The 25387-nt window shown below is 45.2% G+C and overlaps 1 long non-coding RNA gene across 1 annotated transcript in view; it reads right to left on the bottom strand.

The window, feature by feature from the left end:
• LOC120398757 overlaps positions 1 to 16745 on the bottom strand; it is a 52040-nt gene extending 35295 nt beyond the window's left edge. Inside the window, exon 1 of the long non-coding RNA XR_005594680.1 lies at positions 16639 to 16745. This is a non-coding gene — a long non-coding RNA (uncharacterized LOC120398757). The remainder of the gene's footprint in view (positions 1 to 16638) is intronic.
• Between the last annotated feature and the right edge of the window lie 8642 nt (positions 16746 to 25387).

Raw genomic sequence — 25387 nt, forward strand, 5'->3', positions numbered from 1 at the left:
GTTTTCCAACCTTATTGGGGTGGAGCCCTTCATTTGTACCAAGGTGCAGCTTGTGTCTTCTACTCATCAGTCACATCTACCTCATGCCCTGGTGCAATTACTACATCTTCCCTGCTTTGTTAAACCATTCTCTCACCCTGTTCATGTTCATTGAACTAAGAACTTCCAAACAAACCCCAAAACTATAATTGCAATCAGAACACGTCACAGATACAAGAAGAAATCATCCAAACCCTGCCCTTCACCCCAGACTCTCAGTCCTGAAACCTAGAAGAGAAATCTGCTATCACCAGCTTCCACACCGCCCACCATTCCTCTGAACTCATTTGTTTTTTCTCCGTTGTTGCCAGTCACTGAATAACCGCACAAATAGCATGAACTAGTTTCAGGTGTGTCATTCTGTGCCTGAAGATAGGCCAAACAACAGCTCTGCCAGAGGTAGCATAAATCCACTGTGTTAACAACCGTGAGTCTCAAAGAAAATATGTGGCAAATGTCTGTCCTTCCTTATCAAGGCAGATGCTCAGTCCTCTGGTGTCTGAAAAATTCCAGAAGCCAATTGATCATAAGTCTGGCCTCACAATAGCAGGATTCCCAAATGCCAGTGTTAAAGGAGTCAAATAATAAAAAGTGCTTCATTACATCCTCTAGATGTAGATCCCTAGAGCATGCTTCCCCAGGAATGGCCTTTATCTACTATATGCTACCTTGTGGATTACCTCTAAAGTACCATTTAGTATGAAATACTCACCACTGTAAATCCCAGTTCTTAAAGGGAACTATATTGTTTTGCATTTACAACAATGGCCCACTCAGTCAATCTTCTAGGCAATTCAGTAATGCTAAATGACACTCTGAAAAATATTTCTTAAGCACCGTCTGGTATAATCCATCTATGTGACCCATAAGAACTGCCATACTGGGTCAGACCAAAGGTCCACTGAGCCCAGTATCCTGCCTTCTGACAGTGGCCAATGCCAGGTGCCCCAGAGGGAATGAACAGAACAAGTAATCATCAAGTGATCCATCCCCTGTCTTTCATTCCCAGCTTCTGGCAAACACAGGCTAGGTACACCATCCCTGCCCATCCTGGCTAATAGCCATTGATGGACCCAGTCTGCTGGCATGCTATTTCCTGAATTTCCCAATGGGAAATGCATCTTAAAGCAAGCTGTATACAAGGGTATGTTTATACAGCCTCTGAGCTTGAGTCTACGGACTCAGACTTGCACAACATAGCTGTGTAGACATTGCGGCTTGGGCTGGCACTGGGGCTCTGAAGACAATCTACCCCGCTATTTTTAGTCCACTAGCAAAAACCTGACTCTGCTGACCCAGGATTAGAAACTTGCTGCTGCTGGCTGCATAGACATACTGTGAAGGGGCACTCACCTGTTAAGTACTTCCAAGTGGCTGGGTGTAGTATCACAGTCCTTTTTCCACCTTTTCTGCCCCCTGCAGGCTGCTAGCCAAACTCAGCAGATCTTCAGTGGCTTGGCCCTCCAGCCAATTCCAAATCTGAATGAACCCCTTTCAGGGTATTAAAGAGTCCAATAAATAAACAGTCTCTTTGCACTCGCTAGGGTCTTCAGCCTGGCTCTGGGCCCTTTAACTTCAGACATTTGTTTGGGCCCCCAAATAAGCCCCGTCTCTTTCTTGGGGCTTAGGCCACTTTACCTGTGGCTGTAGGGGAACCTGACCCAAACATTACTCCACATTCCAGCCCAGAGACCCTGCACACAGCAGCCGGATACTGCTTGACACAGATCTTTCGCTGGTATTTCCATGGGCCTCTTCCTGCTGGGCCCCTTTATCTCCAGTCTATCTCAGGGCCAGTGTCCTCTGGTCCTTCTCTCTTCACTCCCAGCTGTGTAAGTTCAGCCACCCATGAATGCTGACTGATTATCGGGTCCCTGTGCCCAGAGAGGAGCCCCCTCCCTCCACTCCTCTGGTCCCAGGCAGCAAATGAATGGCTAAGGCCAGACAGCTCCTTTTATCTAGGCTAGCAAGGCCCTAATTGGCTGTTGCTAGCCCCTCTAGCCCTTGGAGAACCAGATCTCTGTTGTTTCCAAAATGGCTGTCCCAAAGAGTCCTCTCTAGGAAAGTCTGGAGGATCCAGCTTCACTGCTCCATTCCTCCCATATTGCTGCTTCCTGGGACAGGCTGTAGTAGGACCACGGGGCATCTTGTAGGGAGCCGTAGAGGCCAGGTACACCCCGTCACACATACCCTAAGAGGGAGTCTGCTGGGCTCTTGCTGGGGAAAAAAATATTTTTATGGGCTGCAGTTCCTTTTCCTCACCAGTTACTCAATTTCTTCCCCTGTGACATTTCCCAGTAATACTGGAAAAGGCAGTGGCTGTCTCCTACCCACACTAATCCTATGAAAATTAAAAAACACAACACAACACAATCAAGAAAGCTTCATATTAGAGTATTCCCAAAGCCCAATATTTAACTGGTATACTTTTTTTCCACTAGATTACATTTGTTGCCCCAGAATCTCTGAAAAAGTAGCTGTCAATCTGACTAACAACTTTCCAGGGGAAGGATACACTTATGCCATATAAATGCAAAGGCATAACAGGAATGTTTTAATTAACATCACCCTTTTTGCCAACGTCAGGATCCATCTCTTCCACCTCATTACTTTAACCTGGCAGGAGGCAAACCACTTCTCCCAGTTCAATTCTACTCCTGAATCAATGCCAAAGGTGAGTCTCAAAATATCTGTAACCCATCTGTGAGGGCTTGTCACAATCTTCAACGCTTTTGGAAGAGCAAAAGAGCACCCCAAGTCCCCACTCACAAAGCCCTGCTCTAATTCAGGTTAATCACTGCTTCAGCTGTGTTTGAATCATTATGTAAAGTGTCAAAAAGATGTCCCTGTCTGTGGTACAGCGCACCAGCAATGTGACATCATCTGCATGGGCTTCATTGGCAGAGTGAAATTTCTCTCCCACTTAATCCACACATCTAAGTCCTGAAATCCTCTGTTACCATATGCTGCTCACCATGGGTGGTGGGTATCATAGGCAGAGGGAGACTGCCTCCCCAAATAGCCTGGTGTGCCCCCTCCCATGCTCTGCCCCCAAGCCTCCTCCTGCAGTTCTTGGCACACCAGGACTGGGGGCAGCCCTGCTCTGGGCTCCAGCAGAGGAGGGGGGCAGATAGGAAGAGGGAGGGGTGGGGCCCCATCCCAAGGGATGGGGCTGGATAAGGTAATAATTGGAGATATACCAATCTCCTAGAACTGGAAGGGACCTTGAAAGGTCATTGAGTCCAGCCCCCTACCTTCACTAGCAGGACTGATTTTTGCCCCAGATCCCTAAGTGGCCGCTTCAAGGATTGAACTCACAACCCTGGGTTTAGCAGGCCAATGCTCAAACCACTGAGCTATCCCTCCCCCCACTAGCCTCCCATAATGGTCGGGTCACTGGCCACCCATGTTGCCCAGCATAAATGGTCCAAAGAAAAATCATGCAATCATGGACTCAATGAACAAGCTTGCCTTCCCCCAGAGTATTAGTATAGCCTCTCCCCTCCACTCATTTACTAAAGGAATGCATGTTCACGAACACAGAAGAGCTGCAGACATATAATGAACTGTAGGGGAATACCATATTGAGATAGGAGCAGCCATGAGTAAGGAAAGTTCACTCCATCAAAAGCTTTGGCCTGATCCAAGGCCAAAACATAACCCAGCCATCAACCAATTTCAAATACTTCCCACAAACTACACACAGTTGGTGTAGCCTTCCCACTGAGTGGCCTTTAACTGCATTAGATGCAATGGTTTCTCTGCTATTTTCCCCAATCTCTTGGCTAGAATGGAAGCCAATATTTTGCAATCCGTGTTCAAAAAGGCAATGGGCCTCCAATTCCTGGCATCTTGCAAATCCCCATTTTTGACAAAAAAAATAAATTAAAATAATAAAACCTTCATCAGAGGAGGCTCCCAATGTGCCTCAAGTCAAGGAATCATCGAAAGCACATGACAGCACCACAGAAAGGGGATCCAACAGCCTCTGATAAAATTCTCAAAGTTCCCTTCTTCAATGACAAGACAGCTGTCCAAACCTCCATCTCCTCTATTGGTTTCACAAGCAAATCCTGCTCCTCTTCTGCTTCTGCCAATGTTCGAAAACCTGCAATACTATCCAAAAACTGCTGCTGCTGTTGCTGGAAAGGAGGAAGGCTTTGTCCCCAGAAGAGCTCACTGTAATATTCCTGAACTATCCTCAGCATCACAGCAGACCTGCCCAGTGCTAAGACCGTAACTGCACCATATCTCGCTACAGTCTCTTTTCCTTACATCTCACAAATATATCAGAGGCGCCTGCTCTACTTATTGTCCTAATGTCCTTTGCAAATTTAGCTGATTTCAGCTTTTTCCTTTGGTATTGAACCATTCCCTTCTTAACTGTCTCTCTGACCCTTATTTTTATGCATTCCCCAGCTTGCAGTCAACTATTACGGTGGCTCTGCAATGCTAAATAATGCTTGTAATCAGTTGTATACAGACATCCTGAAAAGGAAAATAGAGAGGTCAACCAGGCTCCTCTTTGTCAGTTCCCACCATTCCATCTGGGCAGTATAAAACTCCGGAGCTATTTCTCATTCCATAAAGATACCTTCAACCTTTCTAACTGCCACTGCATTATTGAGTGAACAAGTATTTCATTTCCAATAGCCACAGCCAAAGGTCACTGCTCCGTACTCCCCAAGATCAACTTGGGCTGAGCGGTGATCAGAAAACTACAGGCTGCACTGCACATTGAGGGACTGAGATAGTTTTCATGTAATCCTTGTCCTATTAACTACCAGATTCCCCTAAAAATATAAATATCCCCTCCTAACTTAAATGAGGATGCTCAAAAACATCCTTCAACCCAGTGGCATCACACAAAGTTTCTTCAGCTCGTAACCCTTCAAGTTGCTTCGCTCTGTCAGTCACTGCAGCTAAACAATTGAAGTCCTCCATAAAAAAATCTGTTTACACATCAATAAAAAAGGAACAACCACTATCATAAGATCTTTCCTTGGCTTGTGATGCTGTGGACCATAGATGGTGACACAATGATACTTCACATCCGAGTAATGGAAATCAATTAATAAACCCTTTTCTGACAACACTTCTGCACAATAAAACGGTATCCCTACTCTATCATAAGCATCGGGCCCTGTGGATCAACAAAAATGGCCTCCTCCTCCAATATCTCTGAGCTCCCAAAATGTCATGCCTAGAACATAGACTTATTTCCTAGCTCCCCACTGTGATGCTGGCAGACCAGGTACTAGTTCATGGCAAGGCCCTAGGCCTCACTGAACACTGACAAATGCATAGCTGGAAACCAGTCTGGCTTACCTGCGTGTTAGCATTATCAACATAGATATTGGAGTTATAACAACGTGTTTAGCATTTAAACTTTATGGAATGCTTGTAGGATGCTATATGTATTAATCGTACATATATCTGTATCCCATGTCATAAGATTGCATTTAAATGTTTGCTCTGTAACTATAAAAATGTTTGTTAAGACTGTAAATTCCCCACAGTCAGGGGAGATGCGTTACTAAGTGTGAAATATTAGTTTACCCAAAGAGGTGTTTTCTCCTGTCCATCAGGAAGGATTATTTAATCCAAACGGGCCATTGTAGAAGAAAGTCTTTGTTGATTGCTCCACCCACCCACCCACCCACCCAAGGAAAGGTTACATGCAGGAGCACTTGTCCCATCAGCTTGGACTCTAGAGAGAGCGCAGGGGATGGGGATGGGGATGGGGGTGGAGGGATAAAAATCCCTATCCAGAAGAAATTAGGGTCTCTTTATGCTGTCTGAACTGGGCCAAAGATTCCTAGACATAAGCAAGAGAACCCCAAGCTGATTGTCTTGGGTTAGCCCCAAAGGACACAAAAACTTGCTTATTATGGTCAATGCTATTATCTTTTGAACTGAAGATTGTACCTCTTTGGTGCGTGTATGCTTGCTTGTTTTAATCTTGTAAATAACTTCTACATTTCTTTTCTTAGTTAATAATCTTTAGTTAGTTTATTACAGGATTGGCTACAGGCATTGTCTTTGGTTTCAGATCTGAGTACAACTGACTTGGGATAAGTGACTGATCCTCTGTTACTTGGAGTAACCTGATTGTTGTGATTTTTGGTGTAAGGGACCATCTATCACAAAGTCAAACTTGCCGGGATGGCAAGTTAGACTGGAACGCCCAAGGGGACTGTCTGTGACTCCATGGTAGGACTGTTATAGCGCTTTAGAAGTTCATACTTGTTACTGGGTTGGTAAAATCTAATTATAGAACATACAACCTGTTTGGGGTTTCTGCCCTGCCTTTTGACAATCTGCCTGGCGGTTGGCACTCATGGTCGTGAGCCATAGCAGACAGCATGACACCCACTAGATCCAGATCCTGTCCCTCCAAAAACGGAAAGATCATCTGCTTCTGGCAAACACTCAGGATGGAGTGCACATTCCAAGTTGCGATTTTCAGTACTACCTACACAAAGCCTCAAGTCCAAGTTGTCACAGGTCCTTGTGACCCCTGTGCAGTTGACCACCTTGTCACTGATACTAAACTCTCTGATTTCCCCCTCACTCACACTCTTTCCTTTTCATTAGTCACTTTTTCCTTGTTGACTGGCTCATTACTCTCAACTGGCAGGCTCATGAGTCCCCAGATTCTGACCCCAACTCTAGTTTGCTCTGAGGTTGCTCAAGCCCTTTAATCCCTGGATCCCTTCCCCCCAGTGAGTGTGCTTGTAACTCATCGGTGGGTTCCTGTCTCTGCTCTCCCTTGTCCACAGCAGTGACTAAACCTGTTATCTGCTTGCACGTGAGAATACTGTGTGGTTTGAACAATTGCAGATCACCCTCAGCTACTATAAACCCAGCACTCTCCTTGGATCCTCTCCCTGTCTGATTTCAAGAAAATCCTCTGTTTCTGAAGCTGAGCACATCAAAACCTACTCCTCATCTATAGGTCTGCCCATTTCTCCCTGATGACTGGGGTTCCTGCATAACCAATATCACCTGTGAATGTTCCTTCACCAGTTTCTCATTTCCCCCCTCCCTATCTCCAATATTCTCCCCCACATTACCAGTGTGTATGTCCCCATCTGTATCGTCCTGACTTTCAGTGGTTCCCTGACCCCGTCCCAATCCTGTATCAGCAAAGGACAAGGTCAGTCCTTCCCCCAAAAGTAGAGGGGGGGCTGCCACTCAAAATGGGGCTTTCATCAGTCATTGCAGGGCTGTCCAGGATCCTCTGAACTGTGGTTTAGGGAAGGAGGAAGTGTTCTTGTGATGCTGAGAATGTTGTGCCACACCTCTCGGCACTACCTATAAATGTCCACTTTTCCCACATGTTGCATCTAATGAAGACCCTGCAGTCCTCAGTCTTATATGCATTAGAACCACAGAATATGCACTTCCTCACACCACCGCTCATACTTAAGTGCTCTGTGTGTGGCTAGCTGGGATACACACAGTAACCCCACTCAGAACCTAGATAAAATATATTGGGGAGATGTTGCACTAATTATTTTCCTGGAAAAGTTCAATGGTGCCTTTACATTCATCATGCCAAACCCTAAATTGATCATAAACCTTAACTGGAGGTTGCAACACTGCCATAAAGTGAAACCCATTGCAGAACATTTGCTTCATGTATATTTTAGAACAGGGGTCGGCAACCTTTCAGAAGTGGCGTGCCGAGTCTTCATTTATTCTCTGTAATTTAAGGTTTCACGTGCCAGTAATACATTTTAAAGTTTTTAGACGGTCTCTTTCTATAAGTCTATAATATATAACTAAACTATTGTTATATGTAAAGTAAATAAGGTTTTTTAAATGTTTAAGAAGCTTCATTTAAAATTTACATTAAAATGCAGAGGCCCCCGGACTGCTGGCCAGGATCCAGGCAACATGAGTGCCACTGAAAATCAGCTCGAGTGCCACTTTCGGCACGCATGTCATAGGTTGCCTACCCCTGTTTTAGAATATATATTAATTTCTTCTTAAAAGAGAACTGGATAAATTCATGGTGGATAAGTCCATAAATGGCTATTAGCCAAGATGGGTAAGGAATGGTGTCCCTAGCCTCTGTTTGTCAGAGGATGGAGATGGATGACAGGAGAGAGATCACTTGATCATTGCCTGTTAGGTTCACTCCCTCTGGGGCACCTGGCATTGGCCACTGTCGGTAGACAGATACTGGGCTAGATGGACCTTTGGTCTGACTCAGTACAGCCGTTCTTATGTTCTTAATTTCTTCTGCATGCAGAAGAACATAATCACAGGCTGGAATAAAGAAACAGCTACTACATCATCCAGGCCCTTAGTCCTCTTCCTAATTCCAAACCACTCCCAGAAAAATTCCACTTTGCCATAAAAGTAAAAGCTGACACAGAATCCCCTGCTGCCTGGCATGGGTATCACAGCTTTCAGTTGTGCAAGTGAGAATCCTAAATATTTTAACAAAAGAGATCCAACAAAATCCCTGGTGGTTCACTTGACCACATCTCCCACATAGTACAGTCAAATCACATATCTCTGCCAAGGCATCCTAGGATAATGCTTCCATTGTGAGGAGTCTGGCCCAAAAGCCCAATCCTGACCAGCTTTGACTGCTGCATAAGATTTCTTCCTAGGCAGCCCCTCAGGAAACAGATACCCAGACTGGAGACACTCAGATCCTTCCTTACCGTCACTGTTCCTCAGTTGCTTGCTAACTCAGGACAAGCCTCTGTGCTCCCTCCTCAGCAGTGAGGCTTCTCTTTGTGTGACCCTCAGGGTCAAGAAAAACAGAAGACCTAACTTCAGATTCTTTAAAAAAAAGCCTCCTCTGGGCCACTTCCCTCTGGTCAACTCATACTTTTAATAGCCCCCTGGGTGGAGTCCCCTAAAGTGAGTAGAGCCCCTGCAACAGAGAAGATCACAGTATTACTCCCCCTTTCCACTTACAGGGAAGGGGAAGTGACAGGTGTGGTTACTAACTAAACTGCCCTTTACCTCTACATTTCTGATTAGCATAACTGTGGCTAAGCTCCACTGTTGTCCTGCCCTTCCTAGAGGGCATGTCCTGCAAACCATTTCCCAGAGTAAAGAGACCTTGTTCCAAGCTGTCCATATGAGGGGGTCCCTCTAGCAGCTGCCCACCCTTCCCCAGTACAGTTCCCAAGTCGGCTTCCTTACAGGTACCTTTAGCCAGGGACAATGTTCATGATGTCAACTGCTAGCACCACAGGATCCACCAGTCTGTGCACAGTAACTTCTACATCATTCCCAAACAAACAGACTTCCACCATCACATGCCAAGAACATACTGAAGGAAAAAAGTCTCCTTCAGACCCACTAGCTGAGAATGCAGCCATCTTGACAGGAAGGGGAAGTGAGAACGCTCTCGCTCTCTCTTTCTCTGTGTGTGTGTGTTTTTCTGTCAATTCTCCTTTTGTCCTTCTCTTGTTTTCTCCTTTCTATGTACTGGTTCTGTTTTCTATTTCTTATTCCTTTTTTCTCTCCCAAGCACCTTTCTTACAGTTCTTTCCTCAGGCCATATCTACACGACAGCAGCGTAGCTATGGCACAGTGGCTATGCCGCTGGAACCCCAGTGTATATGCAGGCTACAGCATGGAAGGGGTTTTTCTGTCGTTGTAGGGACTCCACTTCTCCGAGTGATGGTAGTTAGGTTGACAGATGCATTGTTTCATTGACCTAGCAGCATCTACACTGTGGATTAGGTTGGCATAACTACCACACTCATGAGTATGGATTTTTCACACCCCTGAGCACAGTAGCTATGTCCAACTAAGTTTTATGTGTGGATCAGGTTGGTGAGATAGTCTTCCCTTAAGGGTAGTGATGTCTAATGGTCATTCTATTCTGTCACATAGTATGGCCCTTTAAAAGTCTGAAAGGTCCAATTACAAAAGGACTAGGAGACAGTGGGAGAGAGGAAGTGGTCCCAGGAGCAGGAAGTGTTTGGGAGGAAATCCCAGTACTGTTTCTTTAAGGGCCCAGGGCCAGGAGCTTTTCAGAGAGGCCAGCAGGACTCCTCTCATGCCCAACTATTTGGGGTTGAGGTGGGGCAAGTGGACCAGCACAAATATTGCCTCCTCCCTCAATAGTGGGACATCAGCAAGGAAAGGCTGGCTTATAATCACCCATGAAGGCTAATAAGATAAAAGGGCCATCTGAGGGAGAAATTGGCAAAAGCCCTACAGCTGGTCAACCCAAAACTCTGCTTCAGAGAGGATTGCTGTGGGATCCTTCTTAAGAAAGACCAGAGAATCTGATTGGCAGAACCTAGGTCCAGAAAAGAAATCTGGGGCAACTCCTGTTTGAGGAGAGAGCAAGGGACATACAGCCCAGTTCCAAAGGGGAGAGCTGGGGACTTCTGCTTAAGGAGGGCCTGAAAAGGAGTAACCCAGAGAAGGAATGGGGAAAGGTTCCAGAAACTGAGACTGTTTACAGGCTCAGAAAAGAAGAATCTCCTGAAGCAAGGAGCCGGAGATTGCTAATTGGACTGGGACAATGAACATCCCTGGGTGTATCTGAATAAATTCATACTTTTTCTTATGGCTATTAAAAAATGAGGACCGGAGATAGGGGTAGGCCGGGGGGTACTTTTCGATAAAATGGTCTGCGTGAACTTGTTTATAACCCAGTATCAGAGGGGTAGCCGTGTTAGTCTGGATCTGTAAAAGCAGCAAAGAGTCCTGTGGCACCTTATAGACTAACAGATGTTTTGGAGCATGACATCCAACGAAGTGGGTATTCACCCACGAAAACTCATGCTCCAAAACGTCTTTTAGTCTTTAAGGTGCCACAGGACTCTTTGCTGCTTTATAACCCAGGTGAAGATAAGTGAGACAAGGCTCTCTTGCAGCACTATACCAGACCAAAAGGGGCATCTCAGGGTGATCTCCATGCCATCACACTAGGTCTCACACTATTTCCCCAATTTTCTCCTCTCCGTCAGCCTCCCTGCTGGCCACTCTCCTCCACCAGCTGCACTGCTGGTCACACCTCTCTGCCAGCTGCCATGTTGGCTGCTCTCTTCACCTCTCCGCCAGCTGCCGGGCTGCCGAGATGTCATCAGGACCCACCACTTAACACAACTCTCTGTGATTTCAGCTGTTAGTTGGGGAGCCTCACTGCTGGGCAGTCTCTTGCATAAGTCTCTGTCCCAGAGTAGGTCTAATACTTAGACCTAGGTATCAGTGATTTCAGCTTTGCGGCATGTAACAAGACTCTCACTTGACTCTAAATTAGCTCCTTTGTTATACTGTGGAGAGAGAAAAGGTCAGATGGTGTCTGGGGCGCTTAAACAGGGCCCACACTACCTGTACCTGTCCCCACCCTCTCTCATCTCATTGGGCTTTGGAACCCGTGTCCCCTGCCTAGCGAGTGCCATTCAGTTGAGAGTGAGTCCCTCCACTGGGGTGTGGCAGGTACCATTCTGCTGCCCTCGATTCACACAACAAGGATAACAACCCTTTATTACTCCTGCCCCAATAACAAAAAGACTGGGAATCCAACACCAGCCACAAGTGATCATTTGGGCAAGCAATCCCATCATGCTGAGCACCTAGGCAGGCTGGATGTGCCCATGCAAACGAGATTAGCTCCAGAAGTCCTTGCCCATTGCTCACCACTAGATGTCAGACTCTGCTTACACCAGTATATCTTTTTTGAGATGGGGCAATCACATCTGTACGCAGTATTCAAGATGCAGGTATACCATGGATTTATATAGGGACAGTATGATATTTTCTGTCTTATTATCTATCCCTTTCTTAATGATTCCCAACATTCTGTTTGCTTTTTTGACTGCTGCTGCACATTGAGTGGATGTTTTCAGAGAACTAGCCACAGTGACTCCAAGGTCTCTTTCTTGAGTGGTAACAGCTAATTTAGACCCCATCATCTTATAAAAAGCATCTTTCCCTGACCAGGAAACCTTGAATTGTTTCTTTCTAGGTTCCACAGCAATCTAGCCTGCAAGGAATTGTCATGTTTCTCATGGCTCCTCTTGCAGCTCTGCAAATACTGCAGGATCAGATGCCCTGTGCTTACAACACTCATCAAAATAGTACAGAGCATGAATGGATCCATGCTTCTGTCACATATGGCGGACAGCAAGGAGGGATGCACGGATTTGTGGGGATTTTGAAAAGAGGTGTGAAATATTATGCCATTCAGGTGAAATTGTGGTATGGAGAACACTGCATTATGGGAAGTTGAACACATGCTCCCAGTCACCCCCTACTGACTTGTTTCGGCCCCATAAGACATTGCAAAAACTTCCCAAAACACTCTGCGCTGGATGGAGGTGAGTTGCACAGTAGGATAGCTGCACTCTGCATAAATACAAGCACTGCTGGTGAGGACACACACCACCAACACAAGGAGCCTAGTATGGACACACACACAGGTGATGTAATAACTGCAGCGGCTGATGTAACTTAGGTCACCATAATTTTATAGCGTAGACATGGCCTAAGTCTTTCTCAGCTATAAATCACGTTTTACTGTGGGTGAAAATGGGGGGCTACTAATGAGCTTCTGGCATTGGAGAACTGTGCTGCTGCCTTTCACATTGAACCCTTCCGGCCAAAATCAGCCAACGCTACTGCTATCCAGAAAACATTATTTAATGTAGTACCTTATTTAACAAACTTAGAAGATACATTCTGGGAGTGCACGCAAGATATTGTATTTTACTTCTATAAAGAAATGTAGGTTTTGGCATCATTAACTAATCTGCTTCATAATGAAAATTAATTATTATGGTCATTAGCCTAAATGGCTTTTGTCATCTGCAAAGACATAATTGGTATAGAAAATTTGTTTCATAGTTATGAAACAATCAATCACCAAAGGCTGAATGTACATGACACGTGTATTTTTCTTCTCCGTTATCCCAAACAATGAACACCTGAAAACCAAGAGGGGACTGGAATGTACACTGATTCTGTACCTCAATGGGAGAAGATGTATAAAGTAGAAAGATTAAAAGGTTCTAAATCCTGACTGGTTGCTATCCTGGTAATTAGTGGTAGGGGAACAGATATTACAAAGCTTACAAAGAAAATAATAAGAAAAAGCCTTGCTGCAAGCACTTTGATTCCTAAGGGAAAATATCAGATACTGTTCTAAATAGCTATTTTGTTTTTCCAATCTCCAGCTGTTTCTTAGAAGCAGGACATTAACACTGTTGGTTCATATTAGTCCTCCTGCTGCCTGGATGGCTGCCGCTGGTATGAAAAAAAAATAATTTTCAAATTTCCACACCTGGTCTGACAACAGACAAAAGCTCAAATGAATCATTTAAAAACCTATGATCAATCAGTCTTTCAGTAAAATCTCAGAAGGGCATATAATGCCTTTGTTCAGCGAACTATGTCATATGAAATACCCCTTATATATTTCCAATCTTGGGAATAGCAGAGGGAAACTTTTGAAAACTAGCTGGAATGAAATTAAAGGATATTGAATAATTTTCAGATTATTCAGGTATCCATTAAATTAGAGGGTTCAAAGCCAAATCACTTTAGGACTTGTTAACACAAACTTGCACTGATCTATCTAAGGTGTGTTTAGGGAAACCAGCACCAGTTTGAATGTAGACACATCTAAATCAATTTAAGTGTAGTTTATTTCAATTCAGTTTACTCTGGTAAGAAAAATGGATTGAGCTAAACTGAGATAAGAGAATCTTGAACTGATTTAAACATACATACAAAGGGTTTTGCACTGGTATAACTATGTTGGTTTAAACTATTTTAGTTGAATTGGTCAATTTTTGTGTATAGGAAGGCCTTAGACTTGAGACAGAGGCCATTGTAATGGCCACTGGGTGGGATAAGGAGGACGTTGCTTGCCTTAATTCATTCCCTTCCCCAATCTGATCTTTTAACCTGTTGAATGTTGTCAGCTGATCTAGTATATTCATAGTCATAAATGTGTTGGCCCTGGAAATCTGGAAAGAGAAAGTAAACAGGAGATCTGATTTCCTTAATGAAGAAATCAAGAACATCTGAGACCATACCAATGAGTAGGGCCCTACGAAATTCATGGCCATTAAAATGCATCACGGACCGTGAAATCTGCTCTTCCACTGTGAAATCTGGTCTTTTGTGTGCTTTTATCCTATACTACACAGATTTTTACGGGGGAGACCAGCGTTTCTCAAATTGGGGTTCCTGGCTCAAAAGGGAGTTGGAGGGGGGTTGCAAGGTTATTCTAGACGGGCCACAGTATTGCCACCCTTACTTCTGTGTTGCCTTCAGAGCTGGGTGGCTGGAGAGAAGCATCTGGTGGCTGGGCGCCCAGCTCCGAAGCCAGCACCCTGCTGACAGCAGCACAGAAGTAAGGGTGGCAATACCATACTATACCACCCTTACTTCTGCACTGCTGCTGGCAGCAGCTCTGCCTTCAGAGCTGGGCTCCCAGCCGGCAGCCACTGCTCTCCAGCTGCCCAGCTCCAAAGGCAGCGCCACTACCAGCAGCAGCACAGAAGTAAGGGTAGCAGTACCGCCACCCACTCTACAATAACCTTGCGACCCCCACACATACACACACGCACACATAACTCCTTTTTTGGGTCAGGACCCCTACAATTATAACACTGTGAAATTTCAGATTTAAATAGCTGAAATCATGACATTTATGGTTTTTAAAATCCTACGACTGTGAAATTGACCAAAATGGACCATGAATTTGGTAGTGCCTTACCAATGGGCTAGCATGTTCTGGGTTCTATATTCGTCTTCCTGGATGTCATTTGATATAAATGCGGTACTTTCTGTAAGAAGATATGCTGTAGTTCTTTATAGATTTTGTATAGAACTGAACAATCAGCACTTAAGGAATTCATTGAATCCACTAAGTAATTGGTAAGCAATTAAGAAACTGTAATTAATCAGATGGCCAAAACCAGAGAGAACTCATCCGAGAAGTTTATCTTTGTGTAATTGGGTGATATCAAATATTTCTACATTGTTTATAACCGCAACAATATTTTGAACTTAAACTGCACCCTTAGAGGATTACAAAGTACACTACAAGGAGGCTATGGGGGTGAGCATTATCTTCATTTTACCAATGAGAAACAAATATAGAGCGGGAAAATAACTTGCCCAGATCACACATTGTAGCATGTCAATGGAAGAGTTGGAACTAGAACCCAGGTGTCCTGACTTCTAGTCTCATACATTTCCTCCATGATACTAATATTTTAAATGGTATTGAGTGCATGTATCTAATGCTGAAGGTGTTTAGATATTAACAGTCAAAAATTTTCTGTCAAAAATATTTTGCGGTGGACAATTGGGTTTTGGATTAAACAAAATTTTTCACAAGAAGTGGCTCCTTTGCACAAACTATGTCATGCTTTTGGCTGAAAAACTTAGTTTTCAGATTTTCACTGAAAAGTAGAAATTTTCCACGCTCCCCCATCACCCGTCCCCCAAAATTGCCCAGCTCTAGTGTACAGCCTGTAATTCCATCCAGTATGTTAGTCTGTTTCCCTGATTGCACTACCAAGATGAAAACAGAAATTCAGAGCCATATGTGAGGTAATGGCAAGAATGGGTTTTGGGGCTGCTTCATTAGTAAGGGTGTCAATATGTTTCTTTAGCAGTTTGATCTTCATTTACATACTTTGTAGACTAGAGCATGATATATTGCTTAGTTCAGGACTAGTAACACTGACGGGATTGATAAGAGACCAAGAAAAACTGTGTCATGGTCTGAAAGAGTTGAATGCAGGTGACTGACAGAACGAGTTGCTGTTGCATAATTCTGGTTTGCAATGCATTTAGGATCATTTTAGGGGAGAGCCATACTGCGAAAACATTCATTTATATCATTCTTGCCCTCCAAGATTGCAGTTTCCTCATATGCATTCCTTCTGAGACACCATTGTGAATTCCATGCCATATGCAGCTTTTATGGAGTCATACACATGGTGGGGGAAAGATTTTATGCCTCCAATAAAGCATATGAATGTATAGATACATAAACATGGAGAAGAGTATAACAATTTTCCAAGCTGCACAAACTAAGAATAAAAATGTATATGAGGAAGAGAAATTATTCCAATAGCTTTTATGAATAGGTCCCTTGCACTGCAGTTACCTACAGCTAATAGTATCGGAGTACCCAAAGAGAACTGGTGATTATGATGGCCCTTCCTCAGTAGTTTACTTACACAAGTGCCTCTACTACTTTTCCTGCTGACAAGCTCTGTATGTGAAGCTCTGCATTACAGATGATGGAAACAGACAAAGGCAAGTCTATCATGCAAATACATGGATGCATGGAGGGATAGAGATCAACATGAACTGAGCAGAAAACAGAGAGGGCAAAATGTTCTCATCAGACCTGGAGGGTGAAGCTAATGAAAGCGGTAAAAGAAGTGATGTATTTCTGAAGGAAGCACCACTGCCAGTAGCAGCACAGAAGTAAGGATGGCATAGTATGGCATTGCCACCCTTACTTCTCCGCTGCTGCTGGTGGTGGCTCTAGGGGCTGGTACATAAAACCTACTTGAACCTCACACACAGTGGCTGGGGAGAACCTGAGAATATAACAAGCGATCCAGGACTCTCACCCACTTGGCACAGCCTAGCAAAGCAGAGGGAGCTCCTGGTCTGGTGCCCAATCACAGTTCCAGCTGCTCTTCACAGGGGCCAATCAGTGACCAGGGGATGCACGTGTAAACACCCTTCCCAGGAGGAAGTCTTGCTGACTTGGACAGTTCAGGTGCAATAGGGGAAGGTGGGACATTCCTTTGCACACCAATCAGAGACAAAGGAGGTGTGATAGGCAACTGGGAGAACCAATCAGGCAGCAGAGAGAGGCTCAGTGTATCTCTGAGTTGGCTACACTGAGTCTCTGTGAAGATTGTTGGAGGGGTTCCCTGCCTCCTGCCAGGATATCTTTGAGCCGGGGTTGGCTCCACTCTCGGGGCCATGGCTAAAGATACCCAACCTAACAGATGCAGTGGGGGAGAGTATATTATGGAAGGTCCCAAGGGGGTGTAGAAGCTGTGTGAGTTGGGGTAGGGTCTGGATATGTGTGTGTAGGGGGCTGGGTGTCTATGGGGGGCCTAGGGCTCTGAGCTATATGATGGACTGCGGATGTGTGTTTAGGATGCACGGGGTTCTTTTAGGGGGCAGAAGGGAGGGGACCGGGAGTGGATAGCATGGCATCCTTATTTCTGCCCTGCTGCTGGCAACAGCACTTCCTTCAAAGCTGGGTGGCCGGAGAGTGGCCTCTGCTGGCTGGATAGTGCAGCACCCCCCAGTTTTATGTCTAGCCAACCTCAGCCCCCGCCCCCCCTTCGCACCACCCTGGGAAGAGGTTAACGCTGCCTCTCTCTATTGCAAATGGAAATGTGTCATCTGTACTCCAAACATGCATTTCTTCCACTTGCAGTGGCCCCGAACGATCTCTGGGAGGAATGGGGGTGTGTGCTAAAAAGAGGGATTTTTAACCCAACTTTCATCTTGTGCACGATCAACAGATTTGTTTACTACGTTCCAATCAGTTACTTGTGTGCAAACCCAGTGAAGGCAATAGGACTGAGGACATCATTTGAAGACAATGATTTTTCAAAGGTGGGACTGAGGGACTAATCTAATTTTCAGGACCTTTATTACTGGTGATGATGCAGTAGTGGAGATAACTCAAGTTTTGACTTAGGTACGTCCACACTGCAATTAGACATCTGCAGCTGGCCCATGACAACTGACTTGGGCGTGCAGGGCTTGAGCTAAAGGGATGTTTAACCGCAGTCTAGATATTTGGGCTCAGGCTGGAGCCCAGGCTCTACTACCCTGTGCGGTGGGAGGGTCCCAGGGCTCAGGCTGCAGCCTGAGACCAAACATCTACACTGCAATTAAACAGCCCCTTACCCTGAGCCCCACAAGCCCAAATCAGCTGGTACAGGCCAACCATGGATGTCCCATCGCAGTGTGGACATACCCATTGAACCCAAGCTGAGTTGGCAGAGCTGAAGCTAGAAAAAACACATTTTGTTTGTAAATGGAGCAGATTTGATATGGAAATCATTGAGAGAGAAATATAGACCCTCACAATGCTATTTCTACAGAGTGAAATGTGGCATCAAGCGGCTTTAATGCTTCAAATAGGTATTGCTTCAGCGTGCCAATTTCAGAGTGGAACCACACTTTAAATATCCTGTAGACTGTAGTTAAGTGATGTAGTATGTTAAACTTTCCAGTATTACATATTTCAATTGATTCTTTGTTCTCCTCTTTCAGAACGGGCTAGTGAAGCTAAAGAGAAGGATGTTCAATCAAATTGCAACATATGGAAAATCCAGCATTTCTGTAAATTCCAGGAATAGGCTAACACATCTATTCAAGTGAGACTTGTATTAAAAGTTATTTATTCTTCTATTCCACCTTTCACCTGAGGATCTCAAAGCACTTTACAGACATTAAGCACGCCTCACATCTCTTTGATGAGATAGGCATTATCCACAATTTATAGATCAAGAAACTGAGGAAGGGAAAAGTTAAATGATTTACCCAAACTTGCAAATTAAATTAGTGGTAAAGTTGGGACTAGACTTTAGGGATATGTCTATACTGCAATTAAACCCTCCCCCCATTTCCCTTCTACCCCCATTTGTTTTTGTTGTAAAGGGAGGGAATGTGGTCTTGTGATTTCAAGGCCGGGACTCTGAATCAAGAGACATAGGGTACATGTACACTGCAATTAAAAACCCACAGTTGGCCCATGCCAGCTGACTCAGACTCCTGGGGCTCAAGCTAAGGGGATGTTTAATTGCAGTATAAACTACTGGGCTCAATCTGAAGCCTGAGTTCTGGGACCCTCCCACTTCACAGGGTTCTAGAGTATGGGGGTATTAGCATAACTCAATCCTGATATGTTTTCAAGATTTTTACGTCATGGTTTTTCTCAAAATATATGTCTGCAAAGGAAACCAAAAAGCTTCTTTTGCTGTTTAACTATTACAAAGTTTCCCAGGTCCAAATACACATAAAAAAAATGCATCTTGAATCTAAAGGGACATTTAAAGGGACAACATAAAATTCAGGAATCCAAAAATGTAACCTCACTTGAAAGTCACAATAATCGGCTCCCAGTATCCAGCCAATAATGTCACTTTTAAAAATAAATAAATTATTCTTTAAGTGAGGACTGGAGCGTGGATACTATTTGATGAAGTAAGCTGTGTTGTATGGTTATGACCATACAACAACAAATCAGAGAACAGGTCTTATCTGTGATCACACATGCACATGTGCTATGCACAGCTTTGCCCCATTATGTCTGTCTACCCGGCTCTTCTAAGCAAGGTAAAGAACCCGTCCCCTGAGTGCCTCCAAGAGCAAGGTTCTTGTAAATGTCAAGAATGGCTCAGAAGACAGAAGTAGGCAACCACAGTGAAAGAAACTATTCTGTCCGGATGCTGTGTTGTCTAAAATACATGCAGTAGGTCGCGTTTTTGGTACAGCAGTCTCCCTTTAGCAGCCAATCTCTTCTGAGTGTGGAAAATATGTGAATGGGAGTTGTAGGAGCTCAGCACCCTCCCAGGATCTGGCCCTATGGCACTGTCCCAATGTAAGTAAAAATTATGCTTCTATTCAGAGAGAGACACCTTCAAACTGAAACCCAGCACTGGAAAGAAAACAACCAAGTAGGAAGCAAACGTAAAACACCTTTAAGGTACTTACTGAAATCAGGGCTCTTACTAATTAGAAAGACACCCTTTCCAGACAGAACTGTGCTGTTCTTCATGATCTCCTCTTTTCACTTACCAGCACAATCCTCCACCCACCACCACTTCTCCCGCACCCCATAATACAGCAATTATTGTAAGTTAGGCAGTAAATAATGCATGCCCAGGCCTGTCATCTAAATCCTCTTATGTTCAAAGTTATTTCCAGTCATAAAATCATAGAAATTAGAGGCAAAAAAGACTGATTAGGTCATCTAGTCCAAAAACCTATGCCAATGTGGGATTGTTCTCTACAGTACACTTTCTAGTGCTTTGTCTGGTCTAATTTTAAATGTCTCCAGGGATCTCTAAATGGCTCCAAAATGGGGGTTTCTATACTTCACTAAGAAGGCTATTCCACAAGCTAATAATCACGCTTGACTAATGAGTCATGCTGATTCAAAGCTTTATTCTTATTAAAAGTATATGACTGTTGGCTTGTGCCTTTAATGCATGATTAGCATTGTGTATGGTGTATGTCTACTAAGGTCTTAAAATGTGGAGGAGTATGAAGACAAAGAGGACAACATGCTCTCATTGGAGTTTTGTAGAATTAACAAGGTTACTTAGTTCTGGCAGGCTCTGGGCCCTTGTGATGGCTGCACTGCTTCTAGATACCACAAACTGTGTGTGTGTCTTATCATGCAAGCGCCAGTAAAGCAGATCTGTAGGCTTATAGGTGGAATGGATGTTTCCTGTTCAATAAAAGGAATTAATAATGTTCTAGGAGAATCTGTGGCATGTGCAGGTTATGAAGGGTCAGAAGACCTGAAGGTGGACTGGAAAAGAGTGATGGAATAGATAAGGAGTCATTTTATTGCTGTGGACAGGAAATCTTATGAGGAAAACAGCAACAGCTTTCCTGAGAGATTTTCAGTGCTTTCTGCTTTCAGTCAGACCAGAAATTATGTGAGAACAGCCTTGGATTGGCACCTAAATTGTGAACAGTGTCAGGCAATCTCTCCTTTTCTAATGCATCTGCTTCGTTTAATCTCTTCTCCACCAAAGACAGGGTTCAGTGACATGTGACTCTAAAGTTAGACAACAGAAAATAATATTTAAAAGAAAATTAAACAAATCAGTTTGAACCTCTGAAAGGGATCAGTTTAAACTTGGGGTGGAGTTTCCTGCCTTGTTAGGGTGAATTCAGGTTAAGCTTTAGAACTGTAAGCCGGGTCTGAATGAGCTCTTCCCTGATGGCTAGTGATGAGCTGGGGAGGGGGAAAAGGCTTCGGGACCAGACTGTACATACATGAATACACCAACTCTGCTTAGGTATGAGCAGACAGAGCTGTGTTGTCCAAGTGATCAACTTTGGCAGGTGTTGGGTTACAAATCATTATAGTATTGAATGCAGGGAACTGCGGTAATGAAACGTTGTTATCCTTATTGTATGAGTATAGAGCAGCAGAACTGTACTTAGGCTGTCCTGATGGAGGGCTAAGCAGGGGGCTCGGACTGATGCCAGACCCCCGTGAAGAGTGAGAGGGGCTGGAGACAGATATTCCTGCCTGGAGGTGCGGGCTTTGAGCTAAGAGTCCAACACATTGCTTAACCTGTCCCTCCCCAATGTTCAAAGATAGAGCTAATTAATGGTCCATTTGGAGTCTTTGTTTTGTTAAGTGATCACTAGAGCTGAAATAATCTGTTGTGGGGCAGCATTTCTGCCCAGAGTGCTTCAGCAGTGAGACTCACTGTCTAAGGCCTTGTCTACACTGGCAAGTTACTGCACAGTAAAACAGCTTTCTGCGCTGTAACTCCCGAGGTGTACACACTGCCAAGCCACTTAATGGCTCTAAAAAAACCACCTTGACAAGAGGTGTAAAGCTTTCTGCGCTGGGGCTACAGCGTTGCAGTGCTAGTGTGGGCACCATGGTGATTACAGCGCTGCAATTTTCCTCTCGGAGGTGTCCCACAATGCTTGTTCTCACCTCTCTGGTCATCGGTTGACCTCTACTGCCCTGCCCTCAGGTGACTAACTGTCATCCCCACCCCATACATTCCTTTGCAAATTTGAAAGTCCCCTTCCTGTTTGCTCGGTGATGTATGCAGTGGTCTCAGCACATCTTTCCAGGTGGCCATGCCTGCTCCATGCACCAGGTAATCCCCTGCTTGTAGCGATGCCGAGATGCTGGACTTCATTGGCATTTGGGGAGAGGAGGCTGTGCAGTCCCAGCTGCGCTCCAGCCATAGGAATTATGATACCTATGGACAGCTTTCATGATGCATGATAGACAGGGGCCATGAGCTGGACACGATACTCAGTGGCGACCCCACCTCCACTGCAAAGGCCCCTGTGGATACTTCATTGGCTCGTGTGTCAGTCAAGAGTGGACTGAGCCAGGAGAAGGAAATCTTGGATGAAGAGGGGGAGGGAGACCCAGAGGCAGAGGATGACTCAGAGGCCAGAGATGCATGCAGTCAGGAGCTCTTCTCTACCCCGGAGGAGCCTTGCCAGTCACAGCAGTCTGATCTTGGCGAAGCGCAAACAGGAGAGGAGGCCCCTGGTAAGTGGATCTGATTTTGGAAATTGCTGAAGCAAGTTGTTGGGAGCAGGAGGGTTGCAGAAAGCAGGCTTGTCTCCCACTGCATGCCTAGTCTGAGCGGTGGAGCAGGCTGTTGATTGACTCCCTCACTTCACGGGAATCTCCCTCAGAGATCCCAGGAAACTCTTGTGGAGATACTAGGCAATCCACGGCAGAGCTGCTTTGTTTCTTGACCCATGAACGGTAACTTTCCTGTGCCACTTTCCTGTCACAGGGGGAGGGGAGAACCATGCACACAGATGATCTGCATAGGGGCTAGGGTGGAAGCCGCAGGCTTGGACAAGACCCTCCCTTGATTCCCTGCTCACCGTCAGCAGCGAGATATCCTCCATAATGATCACCTCCTGTGGAAAGTGTGGGGACAGGAATGATTATCAGGCCCCCCTACAGTGCTGGCTCTCCCCAAGAGCCACGTGCCCAGTGTACAGCAGGGTCCGGGAAGAGAGATTTACCCTGCTCCTGTCGCTAGTCACCATTTTGGGGGTCTTGTGGCTCATGTGTGCTTGCCTGGGGTCAGCCAGTTAGTGACAGGTGTGTGAGTACTGGCTGCATTTTAAAGCACTGAAACAGTGTTGTCTGTGTTGCAAACAATACTGCTTCTGTAAAATGTTGCATTTAAACTTCAGAGATGACCTTGGGAGCCCAGCCTCCCTCTTTGTTATCGGTGGCAGAACAGCTGCACAGAATTAGAAAGAGGCCAAGAAGAACTAAGGAGGACTTTCTCCGTGAGGTTATGATGCACTCTGCCACCGAGAAACAGGAATTGAAGGAGTGGCGGGACAGTGAGAAGAGGGACTGAAAGGAGAACGCAGCACACTAGAAAGAAGCCATGGTGTAGCTCTTAAACGTTATGGAGCACCAAGTGGACATGCTCCAGGTGATACTAGAGCTTCAAACTGAGCAGCTCCGTGCCCCCCCTCCCCTGCAGCCACAAAACTCTCTCCCATGCGCCCACACACACCGCCAAGTATCAGAGGGGTAGCCATGTTAGTCTGGATCTGTAAAAGCAGCAAAGAGTCCTGTGGCACCTTATAGACTACCAGACGTTTTGGAGCATGGAGCTTTCGTGGGTGAATACCCACTTCGTCGGATGCATGTAGTGGAAATTTCCAGGGGCAGGTATATATATGCAAGCAAGAAGCAGGCTAGAGATAACGAGGTTAGTTCAATCAGGGAGGATGAGGCCCTCTTCTAGCAGCTGAGGTGTGAAAACCAAGGGAGGAGAAACTGGTTTTGTAGTTGGCAAGCCATTCACAGTCTTTGTTTAATCCTGAGCTGATGGTGTCAAATTTGCAGATGAACTGAAGCTCAGCAGTTTCTCTTTGAAGTCTGGTCCTGAAGACTTCAAAGAGAAGTCTTCAGGACCATTGTTACCAACCTCCTGGCTCCACTCTCTACCCGCAGCATTCCACTCCTCCCTCCTCACCGTCCAGCACTGTGGACTCCCACTACCCACTGCACTCAATACCCATCCCTCTGCAGTTTGGCCCTGCTGAAGTACATCACCCACTGCATTGTACTCCAAAGGAGAAGGTTGGCTATGATCCCTGGACATATACAAATCTATAGCCGTCCTGAGACCCCTCGTCCTCTTGATACCTTTCCTTCCCCCATCCACCTCCCTGCTGATGAATTTTTTCATTTGACTCTCTCCTCCGGTGGTTGTCTTTTAATAAAATAATTGTATTTGCTTGAAAGAAATCTTTATTCTATTAAGTGAAAGCAAAAAGAGCACTGCAAAGCAACATACAATTATATTACGGCCCCTTCTTGCATCATGTGCACCAATCACCTCCTAGCATTACAAGCACTGCAATCCCAAGCATAGAAACAAACATTAGCAGCTTTCAGCTTCAAATTGCTGCCTCAAGGCATCCCTGATCCTTATGGCCCTACACTGTGCCCCTATAATAGCCCTGGTCTCTGGCTGTTCAAACTCAGCCTCCAGGTGCTGAGCCTCTGCATCCAGCCCTGAGTGAAGCTTTCACCCGTCCCTTCACAAATATTATGGCGCATACAGCACGCAGCTATAAGCATAGGAATATTGTCATCTTCCATGTCTAGCTTCCCATACAGGCATCACCAGTAGGCTTTTAAATGGACTAACGCACACTCAACAATGATTCTGCACTTGCTCAGCCTGTTGTTGAACTGCTCCTTGCTGCTGTCAAGTTGTCCCATGTATGGCTTCATAAGCCACGGCATTAAGGGGTAGGCAGAGTCTCCCAGCATCATAATGGGCATTTCAACTTCCCCTACGATGATCTTCTGCTCTGAGAAGAAAGTCCCTGCTTGCAGCTTCTTGAACAGGCCACTGTTCTAAAAGATGCATGCATCATGCACCAGCCTGAGTTAATTTCTGTGAAATACCCAAGGTGATTGACAAGTGCCTGGAGAACCATTGAGAAATACCCCTTGTGATTAATGTATTTGGTGGCTAGGTGGCCTGGTGCCAGAATTGGAATGTGTGTGCTATCTATCGCCCTTCCACAGATAGGGAAGCCCATTTGTGCAAAGCCATCCACAATGTCACGCACATTGCCCAGAGTCATGGTCTTTCAGAGCAGAATGCGATTAATGGCCCTGCACATTTCCATCAACACGACTCCAACGGTCGACTTTCCCACTCCGAACTGGTTAGCGACCGATTGGTAGCAGTCTGAAGTAGCCAGCTTCCACAGTGCAATTGCCACGCACTTCTCCAGGGACAGGGCAGCTGTTATCCTCATGTCCTTGCGCCGCAGGGCTGGGGCGAGCTCATCACACAGTTCCATGAATGCGGCTTTCCTCATGCAAAAGTTCTGCAGCCACTGCTCGTTATCCCAGACGTGCATCACGATGTGTTCCCACCACTTAGTGCTTGTTTCCCAAGCCCAAAAGAGGTGTTCCACTGTGATCAGCACCTCCATGAATGCCACAAGCAATCTCATGTCATAGCTACTATGCATGACACACTCCTCTTGCCTTTGTAGTTTAAGGAAAAACTCCACTGCCACTTGTGACATGTTGGTCAGAGCGAGCAGCATACTAGTCAGCAGTTTGGGA

The sequence above is a fragment of the Mauremys reevesii genome, linkage group 2, assembly GCF_016161935.1.
Source record: "Mauremys reevesii isolate NIE-2019 linkage group 2, ASM1616193v1, whole genome shotgun sequence".
Taxonomy (NCBI): Eukaryota; Metazoa; Chordata; order Testudines; family Geoemydidae; genus Mauremys; species Mauremys reevesii.